Genomic DNA, 13,984 nt, shown 5'->3' on the forward strand with positions numbered 1-13,984 from the left:
TACAATTAATTTCATTAAGCTTCATGTTTTACTAAGTAACATTTTAAATGGTTGTACTCAATTTCATTATTTACATACTCAGTGATTTTCCCGTTCACATTATAGTTACACAAAAAAACCGGTGTAAAAAGGTTTGCTACCGCTCAGCCAAATCCCATAGAGTAGCATGACCATCATCGGACTCAATTTTACTTATATAGAAATCTAGCTTCAAGACAAATTTTAAATTGATCGATCAGTTCGTTGTCGAAATATCGAGCGAAAAGAAATACTGAGAGGCAGAATTGAAATCTTTCCAGTCCATCGCTAACGCTCAGCCAAATAAGAAGACATAAACCAGAAATTTAAATTAAAGTAAGTTAAATCCCTGTGTTGATTTGAGATGAATTCATCCTGAGCTATCCTTATTACCATAAGCAGGGTTTAAATATTCAAACCTACTCGTGGGTTATAATTTTGTTAATCTTAAAATAAATCCATAATATTAGTTTTAAGACAAAGAAAATGTGTATACTAAAAAAGACATCGATGTTTTTAAACATGTTTAGTTTTATCTGGTTAGATACCGGTACTTATTTCACCTTGTTGTGTTTTTTCAACTAATAGAAGTAAAAAAAGATTTTGTACAAAAACAATGAACATTAACCCAACTGTTCGGATAAAAATGCAACCTGCGTTAGTTTACTTAAATGAAATTAACTCGATTCTATTGTTGTGTGCAAAACCGACTGCTCCAAAGTTGGAAACCAGTTCGCAAACAAAGATTAATCACTAAGAGCTGAAGTTGAGAGGAAAGGACCGACTCGGCTCGTGAACAAGTTCAGTCTCTGGGCTGTTCATGTTCATCACAGTTTAAACAATATCAACTGCAATTCATCATAATCAAAGTTTTCCGCACGCCTCTGCCGCCGCCGAGTCATCTACAGCAGAGGATCAACCCCCCCCCCCCACCCACCCAACAACAACCATCAACCGAGCTTCCACTATACCGCCACCAACTTTCGGCAACCCTCTGTTTTAATCAAATCATAATTCCATTATCCAGCGGAAATGTTAATCTGTTTATACCTCAGGCATCCCCTGAATGCTTATTTCCGTCTTTATTTTACGCCAAACATCGCTTTTGTGAAGCTTTTTTGAATAACGTACCTTTACTTTTAAAATACACAGATGGTGTTTATAAACCATTCCGTTTTTATTACTACCTATGTCTTATTTGATTTAATAAAGTGGTTATATACCTGCTATGATATGTATAACAATTGAAGTGACACATTAAATTCTTTCTACAAAAACTTTCGTCCCTTTGTAATCATTATTTTATTTACAAAGTTATTAATCATATTTTCTAGCGTAGTTTTCTCTAATATAACGTAAAAAATAAATACAACTTTACAAATTAGTACAAAAACATTTGTTTATGAATACCATTTAAATATTATAAATTTCAAAAATGTGCCTCCTTTTAACTAAATATAAATATATATATATATATATATATATATATATATATATATATATATTCATATAATATACACATATATTATTTATATATATATATGTGTATATACACATATATTTTTTATATATGTGTATATATCTAATATATCACAAAATCACAATCTTTCTTACAAATAATAAAAATAATATTAATTTATTAAAGCGAAACCATAAGTTAACTTAAATGTATAATCAATTATTACTTTCATAACGCAATACCAGTTTCCGTTACCATTATAAATGCACAAATAATAAAAATAAAATTAATTTACTAAAGCGAAAATATAGGTTACCTTAAATGTAGACAATACTTTCGTTACGTAATAGCAGTTTCCGTATTGTTAATGATCATCTATCCAATCTGGTCCATTACACAGATTAACATAAAAAAGGACTTTTCATTCATTTGTTCCTATAAAACTTAAAAAATACAATTTCATTTAAGTAAACATTGATAGAGCATGACTCAATAAAATAATAAATGAAGCTAAACAATTTATTGATGATGTTTAATTGAGTATTTCGTTTTAATTTTTAATGTTCATAAAATAATATTTTTTGCGTGGCCATGTTGGTGTTTAATACTAGTCTGGTACCGTAAGTATACTAAAATCCTACAAAAAGTATTTAGTTCAAATTTTTCAAATAAAATCATCATAATAAGGAATGCTGAACAAAAAAAAATATCATTACAAATGAACAGAATCAAAAATATGAAAGATAAAATATAATATATTCATTTTTATTTTGACGTAACTATTAACTATTACTGTCAGTCATTTAAACAAAATGTTCTGTTATGATTGAGGATCAATAATTTGTGTTCACAATAATTGAAAGATTACATAATTTTTTAATATATTCATTTGTCAACAACATACGTAAGATATTAGTGCAATTAACAATAATTACGCTTCATCACACTGGAGCATAATTTTAATATAAATGTAATATTATTAATTCATCAATTACTAAACACCACATGAATTGCGCGTATCAAGAATGTCTCTGTCTGGAAAATGTCTGCGAATAATAAAATAGAAATTATAGTTATGGTAAATTAGTTTTCCTTTTCAATTGATGTAACTTTTGATAATAATAAGTGCTATTTATTGCAGAATGTACTCTTTTGACTGCATTAAAAATATGATATTGAATCTACTGTTACAACGAGATAAACTATTATGATAATATATAAATTAACCCACAATACATTTTTAATACAACAAATGATTTTAATTTTTATCAGTAATTAATATTCATGAGTATCGCATCGAATGTGACAGGTGAACTTGCTTGGCGATAACCTAACTCAACAAAAGCCAGACGTGTGTCGGACTGTTACCGGCAGGGATCCTCGTGTATCCATGTGCTAGGAATGTCGCGCACGCACACGCACGCACGCACGCGTGACACGCACGGCACGGTCGCACCTTGCAGGCACCTCAGCAACTGAGCCCGGCATGTCCGCCCTCCCGCCCCTATCACGCCTCTCCCCCCACCACCGCACAGCCTCCCCTCTCCTCAACGCTGTATGTACCACTCTTGCCGGTAAATCATTGCCACTAATTTGGTTTTTTAATAATTCCCTCCCCGACCTCCGATTGTTTCTGGCAGTTTCAATGGAACACGTTAACATAAACATGGGCTGAATAGTCTAACACTACAAAGTTATATGTAACAATTTCCTGTTTGACGAAATGATATTGCTTCATATTATTTCAAAGTTACTTAAAATAGCTTTAATTCCTTCCAATTAATACGAAAACAGAAACATAAAAACTATTTTAAAAGGTACGCAATATGAAACAAAGAAAACAACTTATTACAAAATATAGAGTGAACAATATTAAACCAAACTCTAAAAATTGTCAAAAACAATTGCAGGCACATTTTAACGAGTTGAATTATGTACTCACACAGAACAGGGATCCTGATAAGTTGCATACCTGAAACAGAAAATAAAAACTTGAGATATCGGCTTTGTGGATATAGATAACAGTATTAAATTATAATGGTATATATTACAATTCTGGTAACAATGTCTGAAACATTGATAATGTCAGATACAGAAAAACTGTAAATTTTAAGTTGTTATAATTATTTCGATCTGCATAGCAGCTGACAAACTCGTCTCCAGGTCAGGATCATACAGAATCCCCGAAGTTGCGGGCTTACCGTAACTTAAATATTTGTTTTAATAATCCAGAACGAAACAAATTATACAAAAAGGAAAAGGCACGGAGGTTTAGCTTCATAGTAATTCGCTAATCTGCAGGTTAGAAGATAACAGCACAATCTAGAGAGAACCGGCGAAGTGTAAACATTACACTTTAACCCCCAGGGTAGAAGTAGCATAGAGGTAGGAGAACAAGTAGCCAAGATTTGCTGTTTCTTGGCAACCTCGTTAATAATTAAGATTTGGCTTAGAATCATTAGGCCTTAGATACTAAGAAAAATAACTACACAGAAAATATGCAATTCGGTTAATACAACACTCGTTTCTTTATAGAACCATGACCACTTCAAACGTTCTGAAACTTTAACGTCTGAATTTCGTATTGAAATGTATATAAGAGGTACGAGAGAGTCAGGTGTTCAAAACGACCTCGACCGCTGGGTACTTGCTACTAAGGCGTCAGCAAATGCTGTAATCACCATTCTCTATCACGCTCAAGAGATTGAACCAAATTTGAAACGTATATAAGAGTTACGAGAGAGCTGAGTACTCGCTATTCAGGAGTCAGAAAATGTTTTAATCACCATTTTCTCTTAGTGAAATCCTCGATAACTGTTGTTCTGATCCACCTCTCCCCCTCCTTACACCATCAGAATCACCACCAAATCTCAGTACGTCACTAGCACCGGTATGTGATTGCAAAAGCTTGCTCCACAATAAGTAAACTACCACTGTGCCGGAGAGCGAGGAAATCCTCGATAACTGCTGTTCTGATCCACCTCTCCCCCTCCTCACACCATCAGAATCACCACCAGATCTCAGTACGTCACTAGCACCGGTATGTGATTGCAAAAGCCTGCTTCTCATTGAGTGAACCACTATGCGGCCGGGAGTTTAGTGAAATCATCGTTAACTGTTGCTGTGATCCGCGAAATCCCCTTCCCGCTCACCCCATTCCACCAATTCACGCATCGTAATCAATATAATACATCAATTTTGTTGATTTAAAAACACATTACGATATTTAGTCATACAAAACACTTGAATAATTCGATATTGTATACCTAAATTGTATCTTGTACGTAGAAACAAGCATAGCATTACACTACAGATTTTAAAAACTCGTCACAGCCAGGTTATAAATGGTGCATGCATGCTTTTAAGCATACATAGGTTGAAACTCAAAAAGTAATTAGGACCAATCTGAATTAATTTAACTTAATGAATGTAAAACACCATGAAATATTACGTTTAAAACATTTTAATTCACTGCATTACCATTTTTATCAGAGTCTTCTAGCTACATGATAATATGCGGTTCAATGGTTTAATGGTTATTTTTGTCATGAAGATTCTTAACAGACGTTGAAAGAGAAACGAAAAGTAACCAAAAACTGAATAAACCACAGAGCGCCTGCACAAAATTAGCGATTATACAAATGTGTATCTGAATCACGTCATGGAGTTGAAGGCGTCTTAATACACACATCGCATATAAAAATAAATTTCTTCTTCCTCTTTCATTTCTTTATACAAAAGCGTAATATTTTGTTTAAAATCCAGGTGTACTGTATTTATCTTCTCCTAAAAGAACTTTTTTTTAAATTTTCGTTAGTTTTATTCTGTTATATTTTCTAGTTATAGTTACAATGTTTTTTAATACATTTTATTTTTATTTTAAAGTGTTTTACTCATTTAACTGATAATGTGATCTTCGTGTCCTCAGTAATTGAAATTGCCAAAAATATAATCATCGTTCAAGTTAAATAACTGAACAAATGTTATATTTGATGGCAAATGTTACCGTGAAATCAGTCCGTAATTTATGACCCAGTTGTAATCTAGTCGTAATATAAATAACATTAAAAGTTAGCCCTAATTTTTGTAAGGAAGAAACGTATCATACACTTGTACATAACATGTAGTGGTATTCTGGTTATTTATAAAAGTATTTCGTTCAAAAGTCATAAAACGCCCTATTGAAAACAAAACAAAAGTAAAACTTAATTTAATTCATTTTAATCCTTTAAAATTGGTTGCATAGTGATGCAACAAAGACGTCATACTTAGTTTAACATGGACCTTATTATGGATCAACATTAGAGTAGCCTACATACGTGAATATTGAAAACTGTCCACTTAAGCTATTTTACATTTTAGAAGGTGGAAAACATCAAAATCAACATTTTAATGCAAATATCAACCAGAGTAACAAATATTTACAAAACACTTCAATTTCATTGACATGATTACAAACAGTTGGAGAAGTGTTACTCTATTTCCAAATATCTGTAACAGGTTCTACAACAATCGGTTCTACAGCACTAATTAATTAGGATGAATGTTAAATTAACGACTTACTATTAATTAAGCAAAAAAATAAATATTGGTTTTCTGAAATTAACTTCTTCAGTCGTACAAGAAATTAATCACATCATTATAAACACAACGTATTTTATTATACCACTCATGGCATAGGATGCTTTAATGATTTTTGTAAACTAAATTTAGATTTATAATGAATGAATATTACAAGAGCCGAATACATTTTATTATACCACTCATGGCATAGGATGCTTTTAACGTTTTTCGTAAACTATATTTAAGATTTAATATCGGAATGGAGATAATTACAACAGCCGAATACAATTTTATTGTATTCACTCATACAGCTTAGGAATGCTTTAAAACCGTTTTTCGTAAACTAAATTTAGATTTATATCCGGAATGAATATTAACAAGAGCCGAATTACAAGTTTTATTGTAATCCCTCATTCAGCATAGGATGCATTTTAAATGTTTTTTTCGTAAACTAAAATTTAGATTTAAATAACAATGAAATATTACAAGCAGCCGCATACGAATTAATTGTATCCCACATCAGCATAGGATGCTTTAATGTGTTTACGAAACTAAAATTTAAGATTTATAACGAATGAATATTTAACAAGAGCCGAATACAATTTAATTGTAACACTCATAGCCAATAGGATGTCTTTAATGTTTTTCGTAAACTAAATTTAGATATATAATGTGAAGAATGAATACTACAAGAGCCGAATGACATTTTAATGTGTAACACTCCAAGGCATAGGATGCCTTTAAAATGTTTTTCGTAAACTAAATTTTAGATTTATATAACGAATGAATATTACAAAGGAGCCGAATACATTTATATTTGTAATCACTCATGGCATAGGATGTCTTTAAAATGTTTTTTTCGGTAAACTAAATTTAGAATTTACTAACGAATGAAATATTACAAGAGCCGAATACATTTTATTGTATCACTCCATGGGCATAGGATGCTTTAATGTTTTTACCGTAAAACTAAATTTAGAATTTATAAATAACGAATGAATAGTCTACAAGAAGCCGAATACATTTTATTGGTAGTCACTCATCGGCATAGGATGCTTTAAAAATGATTTTTGTATAAAAACTAAAATTTAGATTTATAATGAATGAATATTACAAGAGACCGAATACATTTTATTGTACCACTCATGGCATAGGATGCTTTAACGTTTTTTTCGTTTAACTAAGATTTAGATTTATATCGAATGAATATTACAAGAGCCGAATACATTTTATGTAATCACTCATAGTGCATAGAGGATGCTTTTAAAAAACGTTTTTCGTAAACGAAAATTTAGAATTTATATCGAATGAATATTACCAGAGTGCCGAATACATTTTATTGTATCCCTCATGAGCATAAGGATGCTTTAAAAGTTTTTCGTAAAACTAAATTTAGAATATATAACTAATGAATCATTACAAGAGCCGAATACTTTTTATAAATTGTATCCCTCATAGCATAGGATGCTTTTAATGTTTTTTCGGTAAAAACTAAATTAAGAATTTATAACGAATGAATATTAACAAGAGCCGAATACATGTATTATTGTAAATCACTCATGAGCATAGGATGCTTTGAAATGTATTTTTTCAGTAAACTAAATTTTAGATTTATAATGAATGAATACTACAAGAGCCGATACAACCTTTTAATTGTATCACTCATGGCATAGGATGCCCCCTTATTAAATGTATTTTTCGTAAACAAAATTTAGATTTTATTAACAGAATGAATATTACAAGAGTCCCACCCCGAAAAACAATAAAAACATTTTAATTTGTATCACTCATGGCAATAGTATGCTTTAAATGTTTTTTCCGTAAACTTAAAATTTAGGATTTATAACGAATGGAATATGTACAAGAGCCGAATACATTTTATTTGTATCACTCATGGCATAGATGCTTTAATGTTTTTTCCGTAAAACTAAATTTATAAGATTTATATAACGAATGAATATTACAAGAGCCGAATACATTTTATTGTATCACACATCCCCTTCATGGGCATAGGATGTCTTTTAAATGTATTTTCTCCGGTAAACTAAATTTTAGATTTCTAAAACGAATGAATATTCCAAGAGCCGAATACAATTTTATTGTATCACTCATGGCCTAGGAATGTCTTTAATGTTTTTCGTAAACTAAATTTAAGAATTTATAAACGAAAGAAATATTACCAAGAGCCGAATAACATTTTATTGTATCACTCATGCATAGGATGCTTTAATGTTTTTTCCCGTAAACTACTTTTAGAATTTATAACGAATGATGATATTACAAGAGAGGCCGAATACATTTTATAGTATCCCCCCCTCCCCCCCCCCTCATATAGCATAGGATGCTTTAAAATGTTTTTTCGTAAACTATAATTTAGATTTATAAACGAATTGAATATTACAAGAGCCGAATATCATTTTTATTGGTATCACTCATGGCATAGGATGCTTTAAAATGTTTTTGCGTAAACTAAATTTAGATTTATTAACGAATGAATATTACAAGAGCCCGAATACCTATTATAATTGTAATCACTCATAAGCATATGATGCCTTTAATGTTTTTCCGTAAACTAAATTTAGATTTAAAACGAATGAAATATTACAAAGAGCGCGAATACAATTTTAATTTGAATCACTCCATAGCATATAAGGAATTGCTTTACTGTTTTTTCGTATACAAAATTTAGATTTATAAATGAATGAATAACTACAAGACGCCGAAATACAATTTTAATTGTATCACTCATGGCAAAGATGCTTTAATGTTTTTCGTAAACCTAAATTTAGATTTATAAACGAAATGAATATTTACAAGAGCCGAATACAATTTTATTGTATCATCACATGGCATAGGAATGCTTTAATGTTTTTCGTAAACTAAATTTTAGATTTTATAATAGTATGAATATTACAAGGAGCCGAATACGATTTTATTGTAATCCCTCATACATACGGAAATGCTTTAAATGATTTTATATGGTTAAAGCTAAATTTAGATTATAATGAATGAAATAATTACAAGAGCCGAATACCATTTTAAATTGTAATCACATCATAGTCATAGGATGCCCTTTAAATGATTTTTGTAAAACTAAATTTAAGATTTAATAATTGACATGAATATTACAAGAGGCCGAAATACATTTTTAATTGTATCACTCATTGGGCATAGGGATGCTTTAATGTTTTTTCGTAAACGTTAAATTTAGGATTTTATAATGTATGAATAGTTACAAGGAGCCGAATAACATTTTATTGTATTCCCCTCATAGCAAATAGATGCTTTAATGATTTTTGTAAATACTAAATTTATATTTTATTAATGAATGAATATTACAAGAGCCGAATAACATTTTATTGTAATCACTCATGGTGCATAGGTATTGCTTTAAATGTTTTTCGTAAACTAAAATTTAGATTTTACTAACGAAGTGAAATATTACAAGAGCCGAATACATTTTAATTGTAGTCCCTCATAGCAATATGAGATGCTTTAGATGTTTTTTAGTAAACTAAATTTAGATTTATAATGAAATGAATATTACAAGAGTCACCATCCGCTGCGATAAAACAAAACCGGAGAGTTATGCTGAATGTGCAAACAGCTCGGTCTCTGAAGGCCAGACAAAAACCCGGCATTATCCAAGCACAAAGGTCCGCGATTAACGCGCTGTAATACACCACGCGCTGTAATACACCACACGGAGGCTCGACACTAGCCCAAGCAGCGCGTACTGTACAGCGCGCTGCAGACATCCTGCGCGGCGCTAAACGGCTTGTACTGTTTTTGTCCATCCGCACACATTAGCATCCCTTTGCTCCGAACCGTTTACATTTGACGGACTGTACTAACTGTTCATATACGTGACAGACAAGGGTATCTAGACACACTGCTTCCACTCAACTTTGATTGATGGGCTTGCATGATACTAATTTGCGAGCAATTAAATAAATTCCTTCGTATTTCAAACGTAAAATGAATTCTATGTTTACGGGTATGTTGGAATTATAACTTAATATTACTAAATCGAAAAACTACACAAAACTGTATGTAAACATTAAGTCCCACGAGATGCTAAAACTGAATCACTAATATTCATATACGAATTAACAAATTAACACTTGCGTGGAACATTTGTCATTAAGTTCAAGTTTTATTTGAGAGAAAACATATAATTGACATGAGTGTTCCAAATACTAAAAGGTAGCTTCAAAAAACATCACACAAAATTTTGATATATAAGTAATTGAAATATTTGAAAATGAAAGAGAACTATGCTATTGCATTTCCATACTCTAAACAAATTTGCTCATTAAACCGTAATTAATCAATATATTTATACAGCTTGTCATTGTTTGCAATACTTAAACTATTATGACTATCTCTACAGGTGAAATACCATAACAATTATACATATTTGATGTTTATTCGCCTAAACCAAACAATTAAACTGTCCCGTAGAAATTCAACAAACGCAAAGTCAACAGGGCATACAAAAGCACAATTATGATAAACTAAATGTTTAGGATAACAAATGGTCTCAAAAATTACAGTTTCTTATCAAGTTGTAACAAATTCCTCCAAAATGTCACTAAAACTTAGTAAGAAAATACGCAAAGCTCGTAAATTGTGGGAACTTGGTACTTCAAAAGGAATTAATGGGTGTTATAACATCATTTGGATAACTCTAACTTATTCGTAATTTTCATTATACTCAAGTACATGAACATCAGTTATGAAATATTTCAGTATTGCATAAAACTACAACACTGTTGCTATTTTTTACTTGTCTGTCTCCCTGTAGGTACAGGATGGATGCAGTGCAAAAGATTACCCAGCGAAATTCTGTCAAGAAATGGCAGTATTAGTCAAAAAAAGTTTGGAAAATATTAGAAGCGCATAATGAGATTACTTAAGATTGATTAAAAAGAAAATACAGGAGAGCCCAAATTTAAAAATAACATAGGAAACTTGATGGTAAGAAAACTGAAGTATTCGTAAGATAGTAGGACATAATTAGTAGTGTTATAAGGCCTCTTATCAAAGTTCTTCACACTATTTATATTAAAAGATAGTAATTACAAATTAAGTTTTAAATACTCTAATGAGCCTGAATATTGACAGTATATGGTCCAGTTCACAATAGAAACACGAAGCTGGTTTTCTTTTCGTTCAGTGGCGAATTAATAGGAGGTTCATAGCAAATATGACGGCACACATATTAGTGTGTTGCAGGCCGACCACCAATGTAGATGACTTTGTCAAGGTCGAGGAGAGAAATATTTGGAGAACGCGCCAAGTATATAAAGGCTCACTTCTCTGGAAAACCGAAGCGCAGGAAGCCTCTTCAAGTGCTGAGTATTGATTCCGCAATTCAATAGCCTGGAATCTTTCAATTTCGCGAAGGAAATTATCTCAGAATCAAATCACAAGTCGGCTCATCCGTGTTCGTAAATCAAACATTTACACGGTACAATATGGTAAATTAACATTTACACGCTACAATATAATTAATTAGAGTCAAATGAATGTATTACCAGCCGTGGTGGGTTGGCCCATCCACTGGGTTTCCACAATTAGTAGGACAGCTAAATTGCTACAGATTCACAATAAGACCCATACTTACACCTCTTTTTAATTGTAATATTATTAGTAGAAAATAACCTGAGAGCATATGTGAATATAAAATCAAAGCTAAGTATGCAGCTCTTTCACACTAAAATTGCAAATTTCAAACTGAAATCTAAAACAGCATTTTATACGCAACTTATAAATTGCACATAATTACCCACATTTAAAACATTGTTTGAATGTAAAATGTACTTGAACACTTCGTTATTCATAAGAAAACCCGATATGAGCGAACTACCACAAAAAAGTAAGCAAAATTAAAGTCAAAAATTGGTATTTGATAACACCCGAAAACGCGTATTTACGTTTTCTGTCCATTTCCATTTTACTGCTAAATAATTTTTATCATTCATAAAACATCGTGTTGCGCTACGTAAAATGGAACTTATATGCCTGAAATTGAGAAAGTGAATTAAAATACCTTCTTCGTAGCGAAGGGCAAGGCAGCAGGTCTTTCAAGAGGTCAGGGGTTCGATTTTCGAGGATGTCGTTATAATTTGCAGATTGGTTTGGGTCGTTTTCTCTTTGAACGTTTAGCATAATAAATTAAAATGCGACTAGAGAAGAAAGAATCCCACTCAAATAATAAACGCTGGATTTCATGGGAGGTTACGCGATTCTGTACTCCTTACATTCACACTCCCTTGCACATGTTCCTTCCGGATTGATGACGTGATCCTGACAGGATGTCCTCACATCAGTCCCTGTAGCTCCATCAGTTGTGCGACATTCACAATCGACTTCCTAACTTTTGGAGGCCGTACTGGTATACATTTCCGTAAGCAACCACGAAAAAATACAATAGCTCTTTAACTTAATATCAGGCGGATTACTCTAATCCAACATTGTTTATGATTCATTTTGCCGTACAACGGTTTCAGAATCGAGAGATCCCAGTCCTAACGAGTTGAACTCAACGTTATAACTAAATGAAACACACTTTAAGCCAATGGCGTAGTGTAGCGGGTACAACGGTTATCGCAAGATAACCGAGACAAGCAACGTGGAGCGTGGCTGCTGCTTGGATGGGTGACCGCTGAGCGATCCTGTCCTTGCAAGCCCGTCTGCCCGCCAATTGGTGGTGGTACGGAAGTCACCTTTAAGCCGTTGGTCCCCAGGTTAAGTGTTAGAGAGGGCTTCTTAGTCCTAACTTCGCCTGGTAAAATAAGACATCTTTCCTGTACTTTAACGACCCCATCTGCAAAATATGTTTGATCCATGCTCTGCAATCTGTCATCTGTCTCAATTCGGAATAATCTGACTAATAAACATTTAATTTATTATCGGAAGTACACTTGTACAATGTGTGTAGGTTTTAATTATTAATAAAACTATTATGGCTATATTTTACAACTGGGTGGACAGTATTTGGAATCCTAACTATATCAGATAAACAGTCTAGGATGTTCTTTTAAATAGCTTTTTCCAATAAACGTTTTTAAACTTAAATTTCAGGAAGGGACCGAGTAAGACAGTCATGCTTTGATGTAAGTAATAAGTTAGTAAGGTATGGCGTTCAGTTCATTAAAGCAAAAGCGTAACAGAAATCAATGATCATCATCAACAGGATCATGCGATAGGTTGTCTCCAACATTGTGCAACCCATATTATTCGTACCCTATGATGGTGAGCGAATAAACTACCGCTGTTTATTATTCAATGGGTTCCACTGTTGATTATAGGTTCAGTTGGGATCAAAATATCAATACGATCCGCCGGAGATTGAATACGTGCATTTTCACTTTACGTCATCTCACTCAATCTCCCTCTTTGTAGCATCCTGGTAGCTAAATAAAATTCTGATCCTGTTCTACCCAGTTCCTTGTTATTTCACTATGTAGATTTCTCTTCCACTCATCTTTAGATTCTGATTCTGATTCGGGAAATTACCAAACTCTTATTATAAATGTAATACAGGGTTTTAACGCGTTTCTATTCCATTTAAATATTTTGAAAAAATACCATTCAACAAAAAATACAATAAGGAGTGTAGGCCTCCAGAAATACATATAAGTTCATATAAAATATATTTAATCTCTTTATTCCACTTAACAAATATAAAAAAAAACTCTTTAACAGACAATACTTTTAAAACATAAAATTTTTGCGTACGGAGTGTAGATCTCTAGAAATATATAAGATCATCTAAAATATATTTAATCTGTATCAGGTCAATACTAGACAATCACTTTAGTTTGATAGAACCTTGAACGATACGTTAATTAGACAAACTATGACATGATACCGAGAAAATGTTTTTCAAGCAAGGACACTTATTTTATAATTTTACGTATAAGATTAAGAATTTAT

At 32.1% G+C, this 13,984-nt stretch overlaps 1 protein-coding gene across 4 annotated transcripts in view; it reads right to left on the bottom strand.

The window, feature by feature from the left end:
• LOC124359397 (rap guanine nucleotide exchange factor 2) overlaps positions 1-13,984 on the bottom strand; it is a 483,874-nt gene that overhangs the window by 170,858 nt on the left and 299,032 nt on the right. For 2 of the 4 annotated variants that reach the window (XM_046812104.1, XM_046812103.1), the window contains exon 1: positions 2,846-2,939. The exons of the other annotated variants lie outside the window; for them this stretch is intronic. The gene's annotated coding sequence lies outside the window, so the exon portion shown is untranslated. Of the gene's footprint in view, positions 1-2,845; positions 2,940-13,984 lie in introns of those variants that run through there. 4 annotated transcript variants of the gene reach the window in all.

The sequence above is a fragment of the Homalodisca vitripennis genome, chromosome 4 (assembly GCF_021130785.1).
Source record: "Homalodisca vitripennis isolate AUS2020 chromosome 4, UT_GWSS_2.1, whole genome shotgun sequence".
NCBI lineage: Eukaryota > Metazoa > Arthropoda > Insecta > Hemiptera > Cicadellidae > Homalodisca > Homalodisca vitripennis.